This window comes from Macaca thibetana, chromosome 5, assembly GCF_024542745.1.
Source record: "Macaca thibetana thibetana isolate TM-01 chromosome 5, ASM2454274v1, whole genome shotgun sequence".
NCBI lineage: Eukaryota > Metazoa > Chordata > Mammalia > Primates > Cercopithecidae > Macaca > Macaca thibetana.
The window spans coordinates 12363966-12391114 of record NC_065582.1 but is presented as its reverse complement, the minus strand read 5'-3'; the positions used below and the strand labels follow the sequence as shown (position 1 = coordinate 12391114).

Here is a 27149-nt window from a genome sequence, read left to right as displayed (position 1 = left end):
TCTTCAAACTTAAAGTCCTGTTGTTCAATTCTATAGCTGTGGTGTGCTGGTAAACCAGCTCTTAAAATAATAATTAAAAAAAAAATAGTACTTTGCCACATCTGCTGATTTTTGTGATGAAATACTCCCACTGTGGCTAAATTTAAGTTACCAATGGTTTAAAAAGCGGCTACGAAATTGTCAAGTATTTCATTATTGCTTGTCCTGAGTCAGTCCGAGTGACTACAGCACACCAATGCCACTCTGCTTTTCTAATATACAGAAAAATTGTGAGTGAAGGGGAATAGGTGAAAGAACGTTGTAGAATTGTGGAGAGTCACCCTTCTCTGCTCCTGAATTTTATTACATAGTATTTTCAACTAGGGAGAGCTATCTGAACATTCATCCAATTACGATTATTGATGGTAATAAAAATACGTATCTATAATTCTTTTCTATTTGAACTGTGTGGCATGGTACAACAGATTCTAAAAGAAAAAATCTAGTGTACTATCATCCTCAATGAAAATTCAGTTTGATTCTCTTTCGTGCTCTCTCAACAAGCTGATGCCAGGCTGGCGTCCAACCGCACGTAAAGAATAATGCTGAATGATCAAGTAAAACATAGGAGCAACCACATGCATATCGTGAGAGTACATGTCTCCAATGATGAGACTTTGTTCTCAGAACAGAGGAGACAACTTTAGACTCAAGTGACCATACTATCTAATAACTATCATAAAGAACAGCATACCATTAACTATACAATGTTAAAACTATTGGTTTTGTTTTTACAGATGTTCTCCAATTTATAATTGCAAATAATCATTATTTAAAATTGCACTTAACAGGCCAATTTGTTCAATAACATGCATGCATATTTTGGTGTTAACTGAATTCTCTAGGTGCAATGTTGAGGCAATGTTACCCTACATCTAATACAGCATTCCACAGAAGAGATGATCTTTGATTGAAGTGAGAGTCTGGTAAAACCTCAAAAACATTCTCAACTAAAATGATCTCTATCGTGCTCAAATGTCCCTGCACATAAAGCCACCCATAAAGGGTGTTAATAAGGCGGTTCTGTAGGCTCCACTGCAAGGGACTCTGAAGGAGTAGGTTTAGAGAATGGTTGAAGAACGTGTACTTTTCGCAATCACACCATATGGCTTTGATGAAAGTTTAAGTTTCTACTGAAATAGAATTAAAATAGAAGAAAATTAGGTACCCAAACTTCACTAACTGTAGGCCTCTAAACACATAGTTTTCTAGTTCTTAAAGACTTTATATCCCCTTAAATACACTTCCTTGGCCGGGCGCGGTGGCTCAAGCCTGTAATCCCAGCACTTTGGGAGGCCAAGACGGGCGGATCACAAGGTCAGGAGATCGAGACCATCCTGGCTAACACGGCGAAACCCCGTCTCTACTAAAAACACAAAAAATTAGCCGGGCGAGGTGGCGGCGCCTGTGGTCCCAGCTACTCGGGAGGCTGAGGCAGGAGAATGGCGGGAACCCGGGAGGCGGAGCTTGCAGTGAGCTGAGATCTGGCCACTGCACTCCAGCCTGGGCGACAGAGCGAGACTCCGTCTCAAAAAAAAAAAAAAAAAAAAAAAAAAAAAAAAAAAAAAAATACACTTCCTTATATCCTCTTTTGCTGCTTTTAAATTTTGTTTGCATTCCATTCACCTTTTATTATGCATGCTACAAATCACTTTTCAGTAAAACCTGTCTTGACCCACCCCCGAGTAAATTTACCTCTCCTCTTTCACTGCATGTGTAACACATCTGCATTTATTCTTGCATCTGTTACACTCCAGTGTCCTTTCATCTGCTTCGTTTTGATCCATAAGGGCCCACAGGCTTCGTGAGATCAGGGATCCTGTTCATTTTGTGTTCCCTATCAGTGACTTGTCAAATATGTCAGATAGACGACTGAACAAATCAGCTTACCTGCTACCGAAATTGCCTCACGGAGTTAGGCTTTATTGTTGGGTTCTTAGGTCATTAAAAAAAAAAAAAAAATCCTGGTACACATTTTAAAGGCACCGCTATTTTAAAAATGTGATCATCATATTTCTGCATGTTCTTTATATAAGAACTCAGTTAATAAACTTCTTTTAGAAAAGCTTTGTCCCTCTTAAGGAATTCATATTATTATGAACTCACAACGCTGCCTATCCAGGTTTAAACTGTGTTTCCATCAGTTACCCTCTGAGTGACCTCAGGCAATTTGTTTAAGATATCTGTGGTTCAGTTTTTTTCTCTTTTAAACGGGGCTAAACTGGGTACATTGTCTAGTGCCTCTGTAATCCCATCTACTTGGGAGGCTGAGGTGGAAGAATCCTTTAAGCCCAGGAGCTGAAGACCAGCTTGGGCAACATAGCGAGAACTGGTCTCTAAAAAATAAAATTAAAAAAGAAAATGGGACTATAATCATAACCACTTCTTGAGGTTTGACTAAATTAATATATGAAAACAATTTATAATAATAAGAAAATGTTGTAAATGTTGACTATTATTTCTTTTTAAAAATTTTGAGGTTTATATTTCTCACATTATTTTTCTTATTCAGGTTTTGAAAACATCTGAAGGTAGTATTAATATCCATTCACAGTAACTGACTACATCATTAGTGTGTTTGCTTTCTTCTACTTCTTCCTATTTTAATAATGTTTCTGCACGGCCTGGTTTATGGTAGATTTGTGAGATGCCTACTGTATGCCTTGATCTTTTATTTCAAGTTGTCTTTAATAACTTGCAGAACATCTAGAGAGCAAGTTATTAATAAATACTAAATAGCTTTGGGTATTCTACCTTTTAGTTAATGTATGTGCATATGACCTTTATATATATATTTTTTGATTTTTTTCCTGTCTGTATTCTCACTCATCAGATGTCACTTTTTGCATTTGTCAATATATTTTACCTAACCTCTCCACCCTAATTTCTTCCTGTGCCTTGGGAGAACCAAATAATCACATAGCCATCAGCTGTGTTTATCTCAGAAAGGACTTTTCGAAGTCTTTAATCTTAGTGAGTAGCGCAAATTACATTTTGCTTGCATTGTTGGATAACTTTGATAGCTATCACCTGATTTACATAGATGGGTTTGACAGGTAAATAATCTTGGATCATAAATGAGACATTAAGGCTAACTTTATTCATTTGTAGCAGCTGCTTCCCTTCCCAAAGTAAAGTCCAAGAAAGTATAAATAACAGGATTTGAAGATGATAAGCAGCAATAAGCAGACACTTTGGAAATGTCCTCAACAGGACATAAATCAGTAAGTTGATAAAAATATAATGTTTCATGGATAATGGGAGCAGGAAACATACATTAAAAAAACTTTCAATGCATCACAAAAGATGGGATATAACTGAATTCCTAGAGATGAAGGAAAAACCAACCTCTGATTTCAGTTTCCTGAAGTCTTCGTTGGCTGACTTTTAATCGTTTACTCCAGGCACACTGATATTAACAGTATCATTGTTATGTTCCCTGACCCTTCTGTCCGAGACCAGCTTTAGAAGGGGACCGTCCCAGCACACCTTCTCCTCAGAACTGAGTGGGAAGTTTTAGTTGATGTGCAAATGTGCCACGTTGTTTAACAAGAAATGTCGCATTTATTAAAAAGAAAATGAGTAAGTGAAACTGAAGCCTCTAGGCAAAAGGAACTGGGAAGGAAACTGGAAAAAAAAAAAAAGAGGATGGTTTTGATTAGCAACAAAACAATTTCACTGAAAATGGTGAGGAAAGACATCCATTGTTTAGTTAGAGATAGAGAAGCCCAGATTGACTGAGCTAAGGTGGCACTGGAAAAGACAGAATTGGAGCTTATTTTTTCAATTTTCTGTTTCTGTATCTAAGAAGTTACTTTCCTCATAAGTCTGAGTACGGACCCAACTGTAATACAATGTATACTGGCATGGTTCTGATACCTCGAGGTTGCTCAAATCCAGGGTCAGTTATGTTCGTCATACAAGCATGCATAAGAAGGTGAAATGGGAGGCCGAGGCGGGTGGATCACGAGGTCAGGAGATCGAGACCATCCTGGCTAACATGGTGAAACCCCGTCTCTACTAAAAATACAAAAAACTAGCCGGGCGTGGTGGCGGCGCCTGTAGTCCCAGCTACTCCGGAGGCTGAGGTGGGAGAATGGCATGAACTCGGGAGGCGGAGCTTGCAGTGAGCCGAGATCGGGCCACTGCACTCCAGCCTGGGCCACACAGCGAGACTCTGTCTCAAAAAAAAAAAAAAAAAAAAAAAAAAAAAAAAAAAAAAAAAAAACCTTTGCCCTGGAAACTGATTTGTGAGGAAATGTTGGAAATATAGGATTAAACATTTCACCCATATTTACCACACCTATCCCCTCAACAGTCGCCAAAATATTTACAAAGTCTGTTTTTGCTTCAAGGAAGGAGGAATTTAGCAAATTATCTATTTTGATGAATCTATATTCCTATTCATCACCCCATAATTGATTAAGCCTTGGGCACTGATCCCTTTATCTGTTGCTGCAGAATTCTTCCAGATCCTTCCTTGGGTCTGCTAGTCTGTAATTCCTAATAAAGATGTTATTCATTTATTTTTGTAAATATATTTGTATTTGCTCAGACTTCTAAGATCTTACGATTCCTCGACGAGTCTTTAAATATAAGAGGTAATGGCACTGAGATTGAATCAGTAGTTTCTGAGTGCTCTGGGGTAAATTTCATCAAGTCTAGATTACCTGTAAGCATGTAGTTTGACTGAGTCGTCTCTCACCTGTTAAGCTGCTGTTTGCAATTGCTTTGCTGTTGGTGTTCAAATTTATGTGAAGCCTGTGATCACACTTAATTCCCTTTGGGAAGAGGAAAGAAAATACAATTTAAGAGTTAACATTCTAGATTTCCTCTTTCATTTATTTATTTAAAAATATTTATTAATTTCCTTTAAAGGGAATGTTGTATGCCTAGGCACAACTATTTTTATACAACGAAAAGTGGGAAAGAATTGTGGATAAGATGAAGAGTGACACCATTGGAGTCAAATGTCATGGGTTCAGAATCTTAGCTTTGCCACTATGTTCGTGTAATCACCTTTGCTCATTGTTTTTCTGTTTCCCCATTTGTAAAATGTAGTCCTAGTGGTGTGTACCTCACATCTACTTTGTAGGGTAATTGCAAGAATTAAATGAGTTCATGTATAGAGCACCTGGTGAGTGCTATGTACTATTGCTTAATGAATAGTGCTATGTAACTAATTAATTCTTATTTAAATATGTCATATGTGTGTATATATGTATGTAAACTATTATATTCTCTGTACATACATATGTACATACCTACGTACAGACATGACATTTTATTTTTCTTGTATGTTGCTCCTTATACCATATACTTATATATGTATTATAGATGTTCAAAATAGAAACTAAAATATTTTAAAAGTATGAGCATGACTCTCACAAAAATATAAAAAGAATACATGCTGAATATTTGACTTATTGATTTATGAGAGAACCAATAAGACATTAAGACTGATTCAAAGGAGGATTCAAAATACACACACATACATATATATAGGCCATCAGGGATGATGAAGTAAATTTTCTTACTGATATGCACATATTTTCTTACTGATATATACATAACTAATTATACATATGCTTATATATGTAAAAATCAGCTGTTTATCTTCCTACCTATCATTTTGTCTATAATTTTATTTCCTTAGCATTTTGCTAATTATTGTGTACATTATATGTGGTCTCTAGATGCTTATAAACCTTATTTTTAATTTGTCCTCACTTTCCTTTTGTGTAATATAAATTTGAGTTTTAGTTTCAGAGAACTTATCATTTGGCCAAGATGATTTCCTGCAGTGTATTTCATTCATTGTCATGATTCTGCTTATGCATCTAATAATGCTTCTATTTACAAATCTACCTATTCTTTTTTCTCTAATCCTTGAAATCTTTTCTGTTGTTTCACCGTGCTAACATTTGCATTTTCCAAGAACATTTGCTTTTCTTTTTGCAATTTTTCATTGTCTTTATGTATAAAATCTTAGTTTTTATTCCTCTATTCTTAGAATATGTTAAAATGTTAAATTGTCTCGTCGTCGTGTTTTTTTTTTTTTTTTTTTTTTTTTTTTTTTTTTTGCTGTGTGTCTTTGCACAGTGTACACCCTAAGAATTTGTTAAACCCTTCTATCACATACCCAATGTCCATTTACATTTAGCTCTAGGATTTTCTCACTTTACCAATTGTCTTCTGGAACTTTCATGCAAAATCTACATCACTGACACAGAAGACTTTTTTGCTTCATCCTCTACTTCTAGTGATATTTGAAAGATATCTCACCAAGAGTTTTATTACTCATTATCATTGCTTTAATTATGTATTCCTATAATTCTTTTGTGAATGTGATTAAGTATCCTCTTTTCTCATTATTGTTCCTGGTACAACTTCTAAAATCTGCATCAGCTGATTGCTTTCTCCATCATTACAATTTAAAATCACCTCTTGACTATGTTCATCATTCACTGAAATTATTTCAAAGTCCATTCCTTGGATTAATGACTCCTTCTTGCCTTGTACTGTGCTCTCCTTTTCTTGAGAGATAAATAGGTAAGTAGCCCATTCCATAATCATCAACTCGTGAGATTAGAAGATAATACTAGAAGTTATTTAGAGTTGATCCCCTTGATTCCAGATGGGAGGGAGGATACTGAAACTTTCCCAGTCTGATGGTTATCTCTTCAGAAGGAGATTTGGGAACATCTTATGTGAATAAATTTATTTCTATGCTGTGATGCAGAGTTACTAAAAGTGAAGGTTCAATTAACAGCTACAAATTCAAGTAAGTTTAAATCACATTACTGCCAATTATCCTTTGCTGGTACGTGCCAAAGGGGAATATTAACCAGAAAATTAGCATGTTGAATGTTTCATTCATATACAAATCAAATTTGAGCAAGAGGTCTCTTCCAAGGAGAAATAACAAGACATGTATCCTTAGCTATCTCTGTAGGACAAGAGATTCAGTGAGGTACTAGTTTTTAGAAAAATAAACTATGAACCTTTTAAATAATTTTGTATGTGTTTTGTGACTATTGAATCGTGTGTAAAGGCAGAATATTTCCAGAGTTGACATTTATTTATAAGTTTTCTACCTACTTCGTTATCTATCTTGTAACGGATAATAACTTTATTGACTTGTGACTTATTATGTCAATAGGAGGACAATTTCCTTTTTAACTTTTTCCTTCTTTTTTGGGGGGAGTTACTAGTCTTATACTGAAATTGAGTGGTAGATAAAAACAATTCAGGGAGAAGCATCAAAAGTTTGCAGTGTGTTAATCAATAGTAAGAAACATTCTTACAGCTTTTTCTTACCTTTGACTTTTATCTACTCTTTTTTCTCTTGCTGAAATAGCTAATGTCCCCTATTCACCTATCAATGTTGTAAAACTCTGTTGAACTCTCACCTTTTCCAGGACGTGTTCTCTCAATTTGTTTTGACAAATCTTTCTGCACTGTCACCCGGGGTGTGGGTTTCTCATTGCACTGTGGTAAAAATGGCTTGTCTGTGGATCAAACTGCGGTACTCAGCTATGAAGTCCTTTGTTGATGGGATGATTCTTGATTACCCCTGCATCTCTGATGACTAACACTGCATCTGACATTTGGTGAATAGAAATCTATTTATATTTGGTAAGTAGAATTCTGACCCACAGTTTGCTGTTATTTTGGTCAAAATAACGTTATCACATTAAACAAAAGCAGTATTGCGTAAGTGATGCAGAGGTTTAACAAACTCATAGGGCATATGCAATGGAGAAATGAAAACAAAAGAACGATCAAAACAAAAGCGACAACAAAAAGACAAAACAAAAACCGGAAAAGAGAGGCAAGAATAATTAAAATAAGTGAATTTGCTAAACCCTACATGAACTGCTACAGATTTGATCGGTGTTTGTGCTAAAGACATGAATCAGCTATCTTTAGTTTTGTAAAATTGATGTAGGAGGGACATTATGGGGAGGTGACATCAAGAATTCTCACAATTCACAACTCTCCTCTACGGCTACCTAAACCTTTCAAATAACAGGTAATATGGTGGTGATTGTGGTGATAGTGGTGGTCTTAGGGGTGAAATTTGATTGCCTGATGATAATTGAGAGACAGTCCACCTCCCTTTTTGAAGCATCAATTTCTAAGAGATGATTCATGAAAGACCTTCATAGAGAGTGAGGGATGGAAACCTGATTCTCTGTGGAAGCTTGGAGCAAGGGGTGGAGGGAGAGATTGGATTCAGGGACAGACTTACAGAATCAAGACTATAGTCAGATTCTGGCCTAGGATATAGATACGCTGCTGGAACAGATTCTACTGATTGCTGAAAGGGTGCAGCAGTCTAGCCATCCTGGACCCTTATTCTGACAACCACAGGAGGCAGGGCTGAGGCGTGACTGGTAATTCTCTTGGTAATTTCAAGTGCCTTGCCACAGTCACCCCTCACAATGGCAGGTTATGCATTTTTGCTAATACTTTTTCTATTTTTCCCTTGAATTTCTTCAGATTTCTTAAATGCATTTCATCTGATCCTGGTACTTTGTCTTCTATCTGTTTTACCAATTCAAACTCTTCTTCCCTGTGACGTTTTGTAAGAGGTGAATTTTAGCAATAAAATGATTATAAAATGACCCTTGGAAACTGGAACCACAGTAATAAAGTAACTATCTGAGGTTCACTAAGAATAAATATTCTTGGGAAAGAAAAACAAACTGCAATAGGAAAATAAGCAAACAACAAAAAACTCCAAATGAGAAACGAATGTGAATAAATTGCTACCTATGGAAGTGAAAATAAGATGAAATTCAAAAGCTGAATTTGACCCTAATGTTTGGTCCAACTCTAAAAACAAGCATGAAATTACAAGAAATAGAATAGGGACCAGCATTCCTGAGGCAGGTATTAGAGTCCAACATGAGAGGAATGCAGAGGATGTAAGAGGCTTAATAAGAATATCATCACGGTGTTTAAAGGATCCCACCAATTTGGAATAGTTGACCAGTGAAGAGATGATTGAGAAAAGGCTTCCAGGAATTTAAAATCTATTTTGGAAAATAAAACAGTTATAGAACAGTGTCAGACCATGGGCAATGATTTCTAAATTGTGATGTTTAGACTAATGGTTGTGTATCATTTTGGAGAACAAGTTCTATGAGTTGGACCAAGTATAGATATTTACTTAGAAGAGGTGGAATTTGGGCCGGGCACGGTAGCTCACGCCTGTAATCCCAGCACTTTGGGAGGTCGAGGCGGATGGATCATGAGGTCAGGAGTTCAAGACCAGCCTGGCCAAGATGGTGAAACCCCATCTCTACTAAAAATGCAAAAATTAGCCGGGTGTCTTGGCGGATGCCTGTAATCCCAGCTACTCAGGAGGCTGCGGTGGAGAATTGCTTGAACTCGGGAGGCGGAGGTTGCAGTGAGCTGAGATGGAGCCAGTGCACTCCAGCCTGGGTGACAGAGTGAGACTCCATCTCAAAAAAAAAAAAAAAAAGAGTGGAATTTAATCTGACTTTTTAAAGGTATTAGGATTTAGATGAGCCTGGAGACTGGGGCATATTGGAATATTTCACATGAGAAACAGGAAACGCAAATTTAAATACATTTAATTTGGCATAATGGATGACCATGAGGTAGGGTGTTTTCCATGGAAACTTTTTTTTTGGTATTGTTTAAATGCCATCATAGGTGAAGGCAAGAAAAAAAAATGTGTTTATGTCTCACTTGCTTTACTCTCATTTTTATCAGGATTTTGGTTACCCCCGATTACGAACTATATTTCACATGCTATTTTATATTTGTTTGAAAATAATTATTAATAAAATACATAGCCATAAAAATATTCAAAATTCATGTATGGATTATTAGTTTTTTGAAGTGAAATAAGGGCGGTGTTTTAAAAGAATTATTAATATCTTGACATTGTAGCTTCTTTTTTTTAATTAAGAAACTCAGCAGACACTTTAACACTATGCCCTAACTAGGTCCCTTATGTCTCTGAATTGCTTGTACTGTGAGGGGAATCACTTAATACAAGCTTATTAGACAACCAAGTAGCTTGGAAATCCCCCACTAGACCTTTCAGTAAGGTTTAATCAACCAGGTAAGACCCTGATGAGGCTGGCAATGAGACTTACTGTATTTTTTAAATGGAGATGCTGAGTTTCAAAATATTAAAATGCGGTTTAAATACAGTGATGACAAAATTGGAGGTGCTACTGCAGCCACAAATCCAAATCCCTGCCCCGCACCCCTACCGCCACCCTTCAACTCTGTGGTTCATTACAGTGCTTTGTGGAATTAACAAGTATTAATTTACCTCTGAATTGCTACTAGGAATTTAGCCTGATTCAATATTGCCATTTGAATGGAGAAAATAGTTTCAGTACTAATAGATAGTGCACTGGAAATAATTAAACTGAGTTTTTTTTAACCCTCCATATCTCTGAACTGAATTAGCGTTTCTAGTTTAGTTTTCTTTTAAACAAATACACACATATACTTATATATATGTGTATACACAAATGTACAAATAGAAATATATGTATATACATGGTAAAGAATATATGGACATAGTAAAAAAATTCAAAATGTGTGAGAGGTTATATTATTAAATATAGTTTATCTCTTAATTCACCAGGTTTTTAAGTTGCTAATGTAAGGACATATAAATACTAAAGCCAGAAACTTAATTTCCCTCTTAAAAGCGAGAGAATTTCTCCCTTACCTTTCTTACAGCATTTACTTTAGGAAACTTGTAATTCTGTTATTTCTTGGTCTCTGAAATGTATGGGCATTTTTTTTAAAGCTAAATAAGCTTCTGACCAGCTTTACAACGCAGAAATGTCTTTCCGAAGGACCAGGAATCACCTCTTTTAAGTGTAATTATTAGGCAAAAAAGCGCCCCACCCCCTAGTTTCTGTGGGAGGGTAGGAGCCTAACTCCAGTGAACATCTCACTCCAAGTTGCAAAACTACTTCTTGTCATAAAGACGAGAAGTTTATTTCTCTATTGGATAAATCCAGTTAGGTAACACAAATGATCATCCCAACTCTCGAGTGAATTTAGGATGAATTACATGTGACAAATGGTGCTGTCAAGTGCTCTTACTTGAGGACTTGGCTGTATAAAGGGGTGAGGTTTCCTTCTGTTTTCATAATCCCTTAGCAGATTTTGTGGAATGCACATCACATTCTGGTTTAATGCTCATTTGACGATAAAATTGTCTTCTTTCTCTTCTACCTATATAGCGAGTTTTTCTGCGTTGGCAGGAGATTTTGTTTTTAATCCTATTTTCCCCAACACAAAACAGACACCACTCTGGTTCTTAACAGAGAAAAGGGATGAATTTTAGGTATCTAAGATCTAAAAGATTCTCCAAGATGACTGGAGAGTCTGAACTGGAAACTAACATAATACGACCATTAAATCTGGACAGGCAAGCTTTCTAGCTTGAAACACAAAGTGAGAAATTACCTAAATGTAGGGATAATTTTCAAACACATTGGACAGCCAAAAATATCTAATGTCCACTACATCCTCCCAGCCCTGTCCCTTGTCTTTATTATTCTCAAATGTCACTACTATTAGTTATGTAATACATCCATGCACCATATAACATTGACATACCACGTATATGAGTGTAGTCCAATCAGATTACAATGGAGTTGAGAAATCCCGATTGCCTAATGACGTCCTAGCTATCCTAATATCTTAGCACAATGCATTCATCACGCATGTATTTGTGGTGATGCTTGTGTAAACAAGCCTACTGCTGCCAACTGCATAAAAAGTATAGTACACACATTATGTACAGTACATAATACTTGCTAATGATACTGGTTTATATATTTACTATACTATACTTTTTATGGTTATTTTAAAGTGCACTCCTTCTGAGTATTAAACAACTGAACTGTAAAATAGCCTCAGGCAGATCCTTCGGGAGTGCAATTGTTTTAATGTTTGTTCTCTCCCAATCTCACCTTGAAAATTTATTCCCAGCGTTGAGATGGGACCTAATGGGAAATGTTTGAGTTCGGGTCATGGGGACAGGTCATGCTGTAGGGAGTCACTGAGTTCTCAGCCTGTTAGTTCCCATGAGAGCTGGTTGTTAGAAAGAGACTGATGCCTCCCCACCTCCTCTCGCTTCCTCTCTCACCATGTGATCTCTGCACACACAAGCTCCCTTTCGCTTTCCACTATGAGTGGAAGCAGGCTGATGCTGATGCCATGCCTCTTGCACAGCCTGCAGAACTACGAACCAAATAAACCTCTTTTTATAAATGACCCAACCTCAGGTTTTTCTTTATAGCAACATAAAACAAAGAGAAGGAGGTATTCCAGAAGGCATTGGTATCATAGGAGATGACAGTTCCATGCTTCTTCTTGCCCCTGAAGACCTTCCAGTGGGACAAGATGTGGAGGTAAAGACAGTGAAATTGATGGTCCTGACCCTGTGTAGGCGTAGGATAATTTGTGTGTTTGTGTCTTTGTTTTTAACAAAGACATTTAAAAAGTGAAAAATTAAAACAAAACATTTAAAAGTAGAAAAAGCTTATAGAATAAGAATATAAAGAATAAAGAAAAAAACATTTTGTATAGTGGTACAATGTGTTTGTTATAAGCTTTGTTATTACAGGAGTCAAAAAGGTAAAACATTCAAAAGTGTATAAAGTAAAAAAGTTACAGTAAGATAAGTTTCCTTTTTTATTGAAGAAATAAATGTTTGCTTTATAAATTAACTGCAGCCTGAGTGTACAGTGTTTATAAATTGTGCAGTAGTATACAGTAATGTCCTAGGTTTTCACAGCCACTCACCACTTTCACTGACTCACCCAGAGCAACTTTCAGTTCTGCAAGCTTCATTCGTGGCAAGTGCCCTATACAGCTGTAATATCTCTGTCTTTTGTACTGTATTTTTACTGTACCTTTTCTATGGTGAGTCATGTTTAGATAGGCAAACACCATTTTGTTCCAGTTGCTGATAGTATTCATTACAGTAACAGGCTGTGCAGGTTTGTAGCCTGGGAGCAATAGGCTCTACCACACAGCCTAGGTGTGTGAGTACGCCCTGTGATATTCACCCGGTGAGGAAAATGGCTAATGAGTCATTTCTTAGGATGTATACCCATCAGTAAACAACGTTTGATTGTACATCTAGATAAACTGTGCAGCCGGGTGCGGTGGCTCACGCCTGTAATCCCAGCATTTTGGGAGGCTGAGGCGGGCGGATCATGAGGTCAGGAGATCCAGACCATCCTGGCTAACACAGTGAAACTCCGTCTCTACTAAAAAATACAAAAAAATTATCCGGGCGTGGTGGCGGCGCCTGTAGTCTCAGCTACTCGGGAGGCTGAGGCAGGAGAATGGCGGGAACCCGGGAGGCGGAGCTTGCAGTGAGCCGAGATCAGGCCACTGCACTCCAGCCTGGGCGACAAGCGAGACTCCGTCTCAAAAAAAAAAAAAAGATAAACTATGCACATGCAGGCAGACAATATGAAAAATACACAGTCTGTCTTGAATATTGTTTTCTTAAATTTTTTTCTATTGAAAAATGATAAACATATATAAAAGTATACAAAATATAAATGTACAACCCAAAGAACTATCAAAGCTGACACCAATATAATCACATCCCAGGTCCAGAAATAGAACATCGCCAAGTCCCCAAACTACTGCTCCTCTTGCAATAAGTCACTTCTCTCTCCTCTTTCCTGAGTTTTAACACCGTACATCATTTTTGTGTGTGTGCCTATTTCTGACGTTTATATAACTGGAATTATATTCTTTTGTGTCTGGCTATTTTGGCTCAAAATTCTGTTCGTGAGATTATGTTTGTGAGTGTAGCTATAGTGCATTTTATTGCTCTATGGTATTTCATTAATGTCAGTGTACCCTTGGTAATTTGCTCACTTTCATGTGGATGAATTCTGTTTTCAGTTTGAGGCTATAATACATTAAGCTGCTATGAATATTTTGAAAGTGTCTTTAGGTGCATACGTCCATACAGTGCTGTTCAGTACATGCTAGGATTGGAATAGCTGGGTTATACATCAACTTCAGTAAGTACTGTTTTTGCAAGGTGGTTGTACCAATTTGCAATTTGCATACCCATGAGCCCTGGATGAGAGTTCCTCTTATTACTTCACGTGCTCACCCAAACTTAGTTGTAAGTCTTTCATAATTTTAGGCATTATAATGCATGGTTAATAGTGTCTCACTGAGATTTTGTTTCAAATTTGCCAGATTAATAATGAGGGTGAGTACCTTTCACATTAGTAGTTATTTGTATCTCTTTCTGTGAATGGATATTCTTTTTGCCCATTTTGTGATTGAATTCTGTGTCATTTCTTATGGATTTGAAGGGATTATTTATTCTAGATAAAATAATTTGCTGTTTATGTGTATTGCAAATGTCTTTTATTGTTACATGGTTTGATATTCTCAGTGATGTCTTCTGATAAATAGAATTTTAAAATTTTACTGTATTTGAATTGTTAATCTTTTATTTTATGGGATATATCTATGTATTTATACACACATTTATGTAGGATTTAGGATTTGTAAATTTCTTTTCTTTCTTTCTGCCTTTGTTTTAGAAACAGGGTCTTGCTCTGTTGCCCTGGCTGGAGTTCAGTGGTATGATCATAGCTTACTTGAACTCCTGGGCTCAAACCATCCTCCTACCTCAGCCTCCCGAGTCGCTGGGATTTCTTTTTCTTTTTCTTCTTATTTTTATTAGAGATAGGATCATGCTATGTTGCCCAGACTGGTCTTGAACTTCTGGCCTCCAGCAGTCCTCCTACCTGAGCCTCCCAAGTAGCTGGGATTACAGGCATGAGCCACCAGGCCTGGAAGATTTGATAATTTCTTTGAATAATTATATATTTTTAAGTTTACTTCCATGTTTTTGACTTTTTGAGTGCTTATAACTGGTATCTTTTTAAAATTTCATTTTGTAATTGTTGTTGCTGGTGTATAGAAATGAAAACAATTTTCATATATTGACCTTGTCACCAGCAAATTTTCTATATTTACTTATTAGTTGTAATGTGTTATCTGTAGGTTCTGTTAGATTATTTGCATTCATTAGCATTAATTATGTAATGGTATACATTGGAGCTCATTTCATATTAGTAAGCACAAAGCTGGATAATTCTTTTTAATGGCTAGTGAGGATTTTATTAATATACTACAGGTCAGTGGCATGGTTAGGATGGAGACTCTAGGGTCAGACTTCTGGGTTTGACTTATGGTTCCACCAGTTATTATCTGAGTGACACTATTAGTGTCACCCATGTCCCTATGCTTCACTTTCCTTCAGGGAAGACTCATTCATATGTGTTGCTCTTACCAACACTGTTTCAGTGAATGCTCTTGAGTGTGTTCCTTGTTTATATGTTTTGTATAAATGGGTGTGAAGTTCTATATTCACATATTTCTCTGAAATGGTTGTACTAATTTACACTTGTATCAGCTGTTTGTAAGAGTTCATATTGCCTCACATTTTTGTCAACACTTGGTAATGTCCACCTATGAAAGGTTTTGAATCAAAAATATTTTGAAAATCTTGTCAAACTTAAACATTGGCAAATTAAAAAAATAATAAAACAGTGTCTCAATTTTATGAGACTGATGCACTGCTGGCTGTGCTAAGAGGTCTACATAGCTTATTTAACTTTATAATTAGCACTTTTATGGTTACTAATGAGTTTTGGAAACTTTCCATATCCTTGATAGACATTCTGCTTTCTGTGAATTGGCTATTCAGTTTTTGCTTGTTTTTTTTGTTTGTTTGTTTTTTGTTTTTTGTTGAGACAGAGTCTCGCAGTGTCTCCCCGGCTGGAATGCTATGGCACGATCTCAGCTCACTGCAACCTCTGCCTCCTGGGTTCAGGCAATTCTCCTGCCTCGGCCTCCCAAGTAGCTAAGACTACAGGGGCCTGCCACCATGCCTGCCTAATTTATTTTGTATTTTTAGTAGAGACGGGGTTTCACTATGTTGGCCAGGCTGGTCTCGAACTCCTGACCTCGTGATCTGCCTGCCTCAGCCTCCCAAAGTGCTGGGATTACAGGCATGAGCCACCACACCCGGCCATTTTTTCTTATCAATTCAAAGGAATTCCTTCGCTGTATTAAATATTCTTTTTTGGTTACATAGGTTGTAAATGTCTTCTTTCGGTTTGTCATTTCTTCTTCTTCTTCTTTTTTGACGGGGTCTCACTCTGTCACCCAGGCTAGAGTACAGTGGCGTGATCTTGGCTCACTGCAACCTCCAACTTTTGGGCTTAGGTGGTGATCCTTCCACCTCAGCCTCCTGAGTAGCTGGGACCAAATGCATGCGTCACCACGCCTGCCAAATTTTTGTATTTTTTGTAGAGATGGGGTTTGACCGTGTTGCCCAGGGTGGTCTTGAACCCGTGGACTCAAGTGATCCACCCATCTCAGCCACCCAAAGTGCTAGGATTACAGGTGTGAGCCACTGCACCTGGCCCAGCTTGTCATTTCTTTCCTACTTTGTGTATGCTGAACTTCGTTGTACAGAAATTACTTAATATTGTATATTATGTTTTGTTCATTTTCCTCCTGTATAAAAAATCCCTTCTCATATTAAAATCAAAAGAGAATCTTGCATACTCTAATCTCAAAACTTTTACAGAAATGTTTTCACATATGCATCTTTAATGTACCTGGAGTTTGCTTTTGTGTATGGTTTGAGGTAGGAACTTCATTTCATTCTGTTTATTTTCCACATGAATAACCGATTGTCCCAGAACAATGTATTGAAAAAGTCTTCATTTTCCCACTGATTTGCAAGCACTCTATCTTAGATCAGGTTTCCAAAAATGCATGGCTATGCTTCTGAGCACTTTCCACTCCTTATTTATTTATCCTTGCACAAATTCCACATTATCTTACTAGTAGGATTTTGTAATACAATTCTTAGTATCCAACCCCCCTTTCTCCAATATTATTCTTCTTTAGGAATATCTTGGCTCTTTTTGGACCTTGAAGTTTTCATTACTGTAATTGTGTTAGTCAGGGTTCTCTAGAGGGACAGAACTAATAGGCTAGATGTGTATATGAGGGGGAGTTTATTAAGGAGTATTGACTCACACGATTACAAAGTGAAGTCTCACAATAGACCATCTGCAAGCTGAGGAGCAAGGAAGCCAGTCCGAGTCCCAAAACCTCAAAAGTAGAGAAGCTGACAGTGCAGTCTTCAGTCTGTGGCTAAAGGCCTGAGAGCCCCTGGCAAATCACTGGTATAGGTCCAAGAGTCCAAAAGCTGAAGAGCTTGGAGTCTGATGTTCAAGGGCCGGGAGCATCCAGTGTGGGAGAAAGATGAAGTCTGGAAAACTCAGCAAGTCTGCTCTTTCAACTTTGGCCTGCTTTATTCTAGCCACGCTGGCAGCTGATTAGATGGTGCCCACCCAGATTGAGGGTGGGTCTGCCTCTCACAGACCACTGACTCAAATGTTAATCTCCGCTGGCAACACCCTCACAGACACACCCAGGAACAATACTTGGCATCCTTCAAGCCAATCAAGTTGACACCCAGTATTAACCATCACAATTACGTTTTAGAATTTTAATAGGATTTGTGCTAGTGGGTTGTCTGTGATTAGCTGTCTCTCAGAACAGTTGTCCTCCCCCACCCGGGGCCCCTTCCTCCTTGTTGCTTTAAAATGCAACCCTGCAGCGAGTCTAAGGGAATGGAGGGTCTTTGCCCCATGCTGGGACTGGGAAAGAACTTCTGCTGGGGACATGAACTGCAATTTGTCTCAGGCCATCCGGTCAAGGGAAAAGGGATCCACTCACATCCACTGATGGACTCCAAGATGCACTTTCCAAAGGGACATCCCACCTATTAGAAAGGATCTCTCTATTATAGAATCTTACACTGAATGGACGCTTGGTGAGCAAGCCCAGGTCAGTTCAGGTATGAATTATGTTGAGTGACCAATCCAGGTAGGAGGATAAAAGGTTGCGGGAAGACTCAGTGTCCCGCTGCTGTTTGGGATCACCTGACTTAAGACATCCAGAGCATGGTGGCTGACTGTCTTCATAGGATAATTTAGAGTGAGAAAGATGGGGTCTGAGTTCCCCAAAACATGTGTGGATTTGTCCTGTTTGAGCTTCCGCCTCTAGATGCAGATGCATCACATGTAGGGACTGGAGACTTTTGACCATAATGGGGAGGAGAGAACCTTCCTCCTTTCCAGCGAAGGCGAAGAATTTACTGAGACAGTTGTGGGTAAAGAAAGGTAGATTTGGCCGGACGCCAAATATCTCTCTCTCTCCTGCTGCCATGTGAATATGTGCTTGCTTCTCCGTCATCTTCCATGATTTTAAGTTTCCTGAGGCCTCCAAACCGTGCTTCCTGTACAGCCTGCAGAACTGTGAGTCAATTAAACCTCGTTTCTTTATAAATACCCAGTCTGGGCTGAGTGCAGTGGCTCATGCCTGTAATCCCAGCACTTTGGGAGGCTGAGGTCGGCGGATCACTAGGTCAGGAGATGGAGACCATCCTGGTTAACACGGTGAAACCCCGTCTCTACTAAAAATACAAAAAATTAGCCCGGCGTGGTGGCGGCGCCTGTAGTCCCAGCTACTCGGGAGGCTGAGGCAGGAGAATGGGGTGAACCCGGGAGGCGGAGCTTGCAGTGAGCTGAGATCGCGCCACTGCACTCCAGCCTGGGTGACAGAACAAGACTCTGTCTAAAAAATAAAAATAAAAAATAAAAGTAGATTTATCACAGAAAGTACAAAGAGTACAAAGATACATTGAAGGGTGCAACAGGCAGCACAGCAGAGAAGGGGCTGTCTGCTAAGAGGCAGAGGCAGGGCTGGAGGTGGTGCTGAGGAGCTGTGTGCAGAACGAGGTTGTGCTGCTGGGGCTATGTGTGGAGCAAGGTATCTGGGAACTGGATGTTGGATGTTGTTGCAGCGGGTTGTCTGTGATTCGCTGTCTCTTAGAGCAATTGTTCTTTCCAACCTGCGCCCGTCCTCCTTCTTGGTTACTTATTTTATCAGGTCTCCACGATTACCACAAATGGTCCCTCAAGCTATTTTGTAGTGATTTCCTCAACACTCTGCCCCAGGAACCACCCCATTTCAAACGCCATGATTTGATTTTGTCTGTTCTAGGACTTCATGTAATGGAGTATGATATGCTTTCATTTGCATCTGGCTTCTTTTTTAACTTTTATTTTTAAGTTCAGGGGTACATGTGCAGGTTTGTTACATAGGTAAATGTGTATCATGGGGTTTGTTATTCAGATTATTTCATCATATTAAGCCTAGTATCCCTTAGTTATTTTTTCTGATCCTCTCCCTCTTCCCACCTTCCACCCTTCTCTCTCTCTCTCTCTCTCTCTCTCTCTCTCTCTCTCTCTCTCTCTCTCTCTCCAGAGTCTTGCTCTGTTATGCAGGCTGGAGTGCAGTGGCGCGATCTCCGCTCACTGCAACTTCTGCCTCCCAGGTTCAAGCGATTCTTGTGCCTCGGCCTCCTGAGTACCTGGGTCGTCTTGCTCTGTTGCCCAGGCTGGAGTGCAGTGGCGTGATCTCCGCTCACAGCAATCTCTGCCTCCCAGGTTCAAGCGATTCTTCTACCTCGGCCTCCTGAGTACCTGGGATTACAGGCACCTGCCACCACGCCTGGCTAATTTTTGTATTTTTAGTAGAGAAGGGGTTTCACCACGTTGGCCAGGCTGGTCTCGAACTCCTGATCTCAGGTGGGCCACCCACCTTGGCCTCCCAAAGTGCTGGGATTAGAGGCGTGAGCCACCGCACTCGGCCTCCACCCTCCCCTTTAGCTCAGCATATTGGTTTTGTTCATTCATGTTGTATGCATCTGTAGTTTGTTACTTTTATTCCCAAGTAGCATTCTACTGTATGCACATACACAATTTTTATCCATTCTTCAGTTTATGGTCACTTGGGATGTCTTTAGTTCTGGGCTGTTATGAGTGAAGCTGCTATGCAAATTTGTATACATGTCTTTTTTTGTATACAAATATTTTCACTTCTCTCGGGTAACACCAAGAAATGGAATAGCAAGATCTTATTCAAGGGTATGTTTAAATTTACAGGAAATTGCCAAAGTGTTTCTCCAACAGAGAAACACTTTTACATACCCACACACAAAATATAAGAATTCCAGTTTCCTCACATCTTTTTATTTTTAGCCATTCAAGTGGGTGTGTAGTGGTACTCAAATGTGTTTTTAATTGCATTTATTGAATAAAGAAAGATGTGTGTGTTTTCATGTGCTGATTTGTTATTTGTATAGCTTCTTTGGTGAAGTGTTTGTATAAATCCTTTGCCCGTTTTTAATTGGATTGCTTGTCATCCTATTATTGAGTTGTGAGAGTTCTTATTATATGCTTGGTTCAAGACCTTGCTCAAATACATATCTTTTCCAGTATGTGTCTTGTTTTTCACTTACTAAAGGGCATATTTTGAAAAGTAGAAGTTTAAAAGTTAATGAAGTGAAATTTATTCCTATTTTCCTTTTCTGGTTGGTGCTCTTTGTACTTTTTATAAGACATGATTGCCTGACCCAAAGTTGCAATGAGTTTTTCCCTTTTAGAAGACATTTTATGACTTTGGCTTTTATATTTGTCTATGATTCATTTAAAATTAATTCTTAGGTATGGTGAGATTCAATTAAGGTTTAACTAAAAAATATTCTTCAGTTGTTCCAGCAGCAGTCACTGAAAAAGCTACCCTTTTCCTATTAAATTCTTGTAGCAGCATTGTTGAAAGTCAATGATGCTTTATGTGAGGGTCTATATTTGAACGCCCTGTCCTGTTCCATTGACCTATATTGTCTATCCTTATGCTAGTACTGTATTATCTTGATAGTGGTAATTTGTTTTTCTCTCTCTCTCTCTTTTTTTTTTTTTTTTTTTCTTGGTTGTCCTGGCTAAGGCTTATCAGGTTTGCTGATCTTTCTAAATAGTAAAGCTCTAATTGTTTCATCGATTTTTTTCTATTGTTTGTCCATTTTCTATTTCATTGATTTCTGCTCTTATTGTTTCCTTCCTCTACCTATTTTAGAATTAATTTGTTCTTTCATTTCTAGATATGCGCGTGTGTCTTTTGACTTTGGTCTTTCTTGTTTTCTAAAATAAAGCACTTAAGACTATAAATTTCCCTTTAAGTCATGATTTAGCTGCATTTTACAGGTTTGGCCGTGTGTTTCTATATTTCAAAATATTTTCTAATGTTCCTTCTTATGATTTGTTCTTTGGCCCATAATTATTTACAGGTATGCTGCTTAACTTCCAAATGTTTCTATATATTTTTGAAAAGAAATTGTCTAATTGTTTGCTTTATATATTTTTGTATATATATATAATTATCTCATCAGTTATTTATGTTCAAATGTTTCATAATTTTTAAAAGAATTATAGAAAGAAATGTCATGAAATATCCTTTCAACTATGATGTTGAATTTTCTGTTTACCTTGTAATTCTTTCATATTTTTCTTATGTATTTTGAGGTTATAGTATCTACCTGCTGTTTGAGAAAAAAGTTTTCATTGCATAATAACTATATTTCTTCCTCTTAATGATTCTATACTACAATGTATTAGGTCTGATTAATATCTCCATGCCAGATTTCATTTAGTTAATATTTAGCTGGCATATATTATTTCGTATTACTAATCTAAAAAATGCACTCGATCTCTGCTTTTAAATTTAGTCCGATTTATGTATTTATATTCATTGTAAATGCTAGTATGTTTGCATTTATTTTTAGTATTTAATTTTGATTTGCATCCACCCAACTATTTTCTCTGTTTCTTTTTTCTTTTTTTCATTTTCTTCCCTATTTGGTATTGGAGTACACAATACCAAAAAAAAGCTTAATTCTTTAGAAATTGTATTTTCTATTTTTCTTTTAGACATTAACCATAAAATTTTTGCATGCATGTCTATTTGCCTTAAAAATGTCTAACATTAATGTATATGTCTACACTCCCTATATTAAAAGAGTTTTAACTGCATTACCTCGGAAAACGTCTTGCTTGTCTCACAGGTAATTGATATAATTGAATTTGTCTTTTTCTATGTTTATAAAAAACCCATTAATAATAATTTTTTATACTGCTGCTGTTATATATTTAATACTTTTTAAAGTCTTATCTATAACTTTAATAATTTCTTTACTCACCATTCCTTTCTGTATTTCAGATATTCTTTTTAAGGTTCAAATTCCTTATACCTGAAATATATCCTTTATTACAAATAATTCTTTTTTTCCTTTTTTTTGAGACTGGATCTTTCTGTCACCCTGCTTGGAGTGCAGTGGCAAAATCTTGGCTCACTGCAGCCTCGACCTGGGCTCAAATAATCCTCTCACCTCAGCTTCTCAAATAGCTGGGACAACAGGCATGTACCACCACACCTGTCTAATTTTTGTATTTTTTGTAGAGAAGGGGTTTTGTCATGTTGCCCAGGCTGATCTCCAACTCCTGAGCTCAAGAGATCTGCCTGCCTCAGCCTACAAAAGTGCTAGGATTACAAGCGTGAGCCACCATACCGGGCCATAATTATTTTATGGATAAACACCAGTCTTTTGTTTTTATTTTTTCTCTCTTAGTTTGAAATTACAGTCCTTTTGCTTAGCTGGGTATAGATATCAAACTGAACTTTTCTTTCTTAGTACGTTCATTGTCTTTATGTTTTATTTTAGCTCTTCAGTAGTCTGCCATTAATCTAAAAATCAAATCCTTTGAAAGTAGTTGCCTTACCTATTATTACCTTTAAGGCCCTCTGTTTTACTGTTTTTCTTCTTTTGGTTAATATCTACCTAGTTATCTGTGGATTTTAAAAATTTTACTTTTTATGGGATATTTTGTACTACTGAATCTAAGAATTATATGTTTTTTCTAGGTAAGGAACATTCTCCAAGATAATTCTTATAAATAAAAGCCTTGAGTGAGCCCTTGAAAAACGTCCCAGAATAAAACCTTTAGAAATGCATACAAATAGTGATGAGTGTATGTGTGTGATATCTGTCAATAAATAACTGAACAGAAAACCATAAAGAAAATCACGAGGGACAGCTCCTGGCTAAACCCCACCCTCAAGCCTGGAACGCTGGCACTAAGTGAAAACTGCTGATCCCATTTTTCCTTCCAAATGATTACCTTTTTGGTCTGTCCCGCCCCCTATCCTGTGCCCTTAAAAACCAAACCAGTTGGAAGAAGGATATTTTTTTTCAGTTTAAAAACTTTATATTAGCCATACATTCTATTTCCTATTTTAACATACTTGTTGTACTTTCATATATTCCATGGCTGTTTTTATTTTGTGCTAAATTGTGGGTGATTTTTCTCAGATTAATATTCAAATTTACTGATTTGAATATTAATATTAATTAAAAACCAGACCAGTTGGAAGAAGGAACAATAACAAAAAAGAGCAGCAGAAGCAGCTGATGCAAGTGGTTGGGGAGGCAAGCTGCTGAGCACTGGGGATGCAAGCTGCTAAACGGTGGGGATACACGCTGCTGAGCATCGGAGACTACGGATAGACTTGGTTAACTTCAGACGGTGTGGCTTCAGGGAAGGATCACCTTTCTGCACCATCCCCTTTCCAATTCCCCATCCTTCTGAGAGCCACTTTTAACATCCAATAAAATCTTCTGCATACACTACCCTTTAAATAGTTTGTGTGACCTCATTCTTTCCAGACACCAAACAAGAACTCGGGTGTCAAAAAGTGTAGGTGCAACTGACTGTCACCCTGACCCTTCGCTGAGCTGTTAACGCTTAGCTGTCCTTAGACTGGAGGCTGAGTGAAACAAGCCACTCCCATTCCTGTCTACAAAGGGGGTCAAGGTGAAGGGAACAATCCCGTCTCCCCCGCAGAATGGGTGGATGGGAATTTACCGTTTTGTTTGGAGCTGCCATCTCCTAGGCTAGCTGTTTCTTGCAAAGGAATCAAGCTTGTAATCCTTTTGTGGTCCCCTCAAGAAGACCCAGTGTGAAACAGTGTTACATTTATAATCCATAAAGAGAGAAGCAATAGCTGCTGTGGATCAAAAAGCCTGGGTTCTCCTGGCAATTTGTGAATATCCTGGTCAAATAAAGTCACTTGAGTAACTTGTGAGAAGGACCAATAGAACAGATAAGACAGCACACCAAGCACCTCATCTAACATTTGAGTAAGAGAAAAGGGCTGAACCACAAAATAATTATTTTGCTATACGCTTCTTCCTTAGATGTGCCTCTGGTGTCTTGGAGAGACTTCCGTTATATTACACAGTATGATTACTCTGATTCACACGCCCTGAATCAGATTCTTTTAGTTATTTTTCTCTTTAAGGTTCCTGGTTAGAGCGGTGGTTCTTACAAGCCACACTCCTTTTGCAGTAAGTCAAAATGTGCATTCGTTGCTGCATTTAGAAGTTATTAGATATCTTCCTGCATTCACAGAATCGTTTTTATTAAGTTACAATATTCAGTTAACAATATTATTTTTCCATTTGAAAATTCTAATAATATTATTCAATGGGACCCTTCCTATTAGAAGAAAATAGCTGTCTCGTGTAGACTTCAGTAACAGGATGTTCCCACATATATTATAAGGACGATTTGTAAATGTGTGGCTTAGCGTATGTAAGAGGGGAGCTATACAACCATTTGGTATTCTAGGTTATGTCAATCTAAAGATATCTGGGTGATGGAGAAACAGGAAAAAAAAAGTTCAATTTATTTTTCCTCTTTATATCAATAACAGCAGGTGCCCTATTCAATCAACCTAGAAGACTTTGATTTCATATGGAAATATCCGTAAGTTAAGGTATAAAATGAGTTAGGTACTGGAGTATGAACATTTTATCAAGAAGACAAACTGTGTTAATGCTCATCTCTTCATTTATTTATTTTATGTGTCAGACACATAGTCATTTTATTAGGCACAAAATGTACAAACATGAGTAATCTGGTTCTTTCCTCAAGGAATTCATGGTTTGATAAGATAATAAACACACACACTGTGTATTATCTATCTATCCATCTATTATTATCTGTGTATTTATCTATCACACGCACACACAAAATAATCAGGAAAAAATTTACAGATGATTGAGCTTAATGGAGTTTATCAGTCAGGCAAGGAAGGAAAAAAGCATTCCAGGCAGAGGGAACAATATTAATATAGTGAGATGTAGCCAGTGAAAATAAAAGTAATATTCAGAGACACCGAGATAACTTGAAATTTCTGAAGTGTAGAGTGCATAACAAAGAGTAGTGGGAATTCAAACTAGGACAAGTAGAGGATTAACCCATAAAGGGCCTTGGATAATATGCTATAGAACTGTTGACTTTAATCTTCCAAATAACGGAGATTCTCAATAATATGAATTAGAGAGACCATATAACACGACTTGAATTCATCTCACTTGTCCTTCACTCTATCTGAGACATGTACTTCCAAGAGTGGTACTGGACCTGGTCAATAATTAGCACCCCTATACAAGTCAACATTTCATGTATACTATTCTTACCTTACTTCCTATAATGATAGCTCACTCTTAGTCCAGAAATCTTCCAGTGCCACTCTAATCCCTTACTCCACTGGTGTTATTTAATTGGCCCTTACCTGATTTGATTATGTCCTCACTGCCCTCCTTACCGAGAATGAAGCTCATAATCAATCGCTCTTACAATTCCTTTGCATACATTTTCAACCTTGTTTTCAACTTTCTTGCTTGCACTAGCTTGGAAAACCTACAATCTGGTTAAATTCAATTTTCTACCTAATTCTATGATGTCAGCTTCAAGTCATGACTGTGAATCTCAAGTGGACTGCTTGGAATCACACTGTATATATCCACAGGCTATTCTCCAAAGGAGATTATTTCCAAATTTATTTTATTTTGTTTGTTTTTAAACTTTTAGGTTCAGAGGTACATGTGAAGCTTTGTTACACAGGTGAACTCATGTCATGGGGGTTTGTTGTACAGATTATTTCATCACTCAGGTATTACACCCAATACAAACAGTTACCTTTTCTGCTTCTCTCCCTCCTCCCACCCTCCACCCTCAGGTAGAACCCAGTGTCTGTTGTTCCCTTCTTTGTGTTCATGAGTTCTCATCGTTGAGTTCTCACTTACAAGCGAGAACATGTGGTATTTGGTGTTCTGTTCTTGTGTTAGTTTGCTAAGGATAATAGCCTCCAGTGTCATTCATGTTCTCAAAAAAGAAATAACTTACTTCTTTCTTAAAATAATTTTAATGTTTATTAGAACAAGTTATTTCATGTTTTTGTGTGGGTATAATGGATCTACTTCTTTTTTTATGGCTGCATAGTATTCTGTGGTATATATGTCCCACATTTTCTTTATCCAATCTGTCATTGACAGACATTAGGGTTGATTCCAGGTCTTTGCTATTGTGACTGGTGCTGCAATGAACATTTGCATGCATGTGTCTTTATGGTAGAATGATTTATATTCCTCCGGGTATATACCCAGTAATGGGATTGCTGGGTGGAGCAGAAGTTCTGCTTTTAGCTCTTTGAGGAATCACCATACTGCTTTCCTCCCCAGCATCTACTATTTCTTGACTTTTTATTTTATTATTTTTTTAAGATAGTGTTTTACTCTGTTATACAGGCTGGAGTGCAGTGGCATGATCTTGGCTCTCTGCAACCTCCATCTCCTGGGTTCAAGCAATTCTCATGTCTCAGCCTACTGAATAGCTGGGATTACAGGCATTCACCACCATGTCCAGTGAATTTTTTGTATTTTTAGTAGAGATGGGGTTTTGCAATGTTGGCTGGGCTGGTCTGGAACTCCTGGCCTCAAGTGATCTGCCTGCCTCTGCCTCTCAAAGTGCTGGGATTACAGGCGTAAGCCACCGCACCTGGACTATTTTTTGACTTTTTAGTAGTAGCCATTCTGACTGGTGTGAGATGGCATCTCATTGTGATTTGATTTGTATTTCTCTAATGATCAGTGATGTGGGGCTTTAATTCATATGCTTGTTGGCCACATGTATGTCTTCTTTTGAGAAGTGTCTGTTCATGAGGAGACCATTTCAAACCTTTTATTTTCATACCCCAATATCTCCTCCTTCTTCCCCACT

General features: G+C 37.7%; 1 long non-coding RNA gene across 1 annotated transcript in view; it reads left to right on the top strand.

The window, feature by feature from the left end:
* Nucleotides 1-14970, top strand: part of LOC126954329 (uncharacterized) — a 167516-nt gene extending 152546 nt beyond the window's left edge. Inside the window, exons 5-6 of the long non-coding RNA XR_007725588.1 lie at nucleotides 14640-14679; nucleotides 14783-14970. This is a non-coding gene — a long non-coding RNA (uncharacterized LOC126954329). The remainder of the gene's footprint in view (nucleotides 1-14639; nucleotides 14680-14782) is intronic.
* Nucleotides 14971-27149: the final 12179 nt, after the last annotated feature.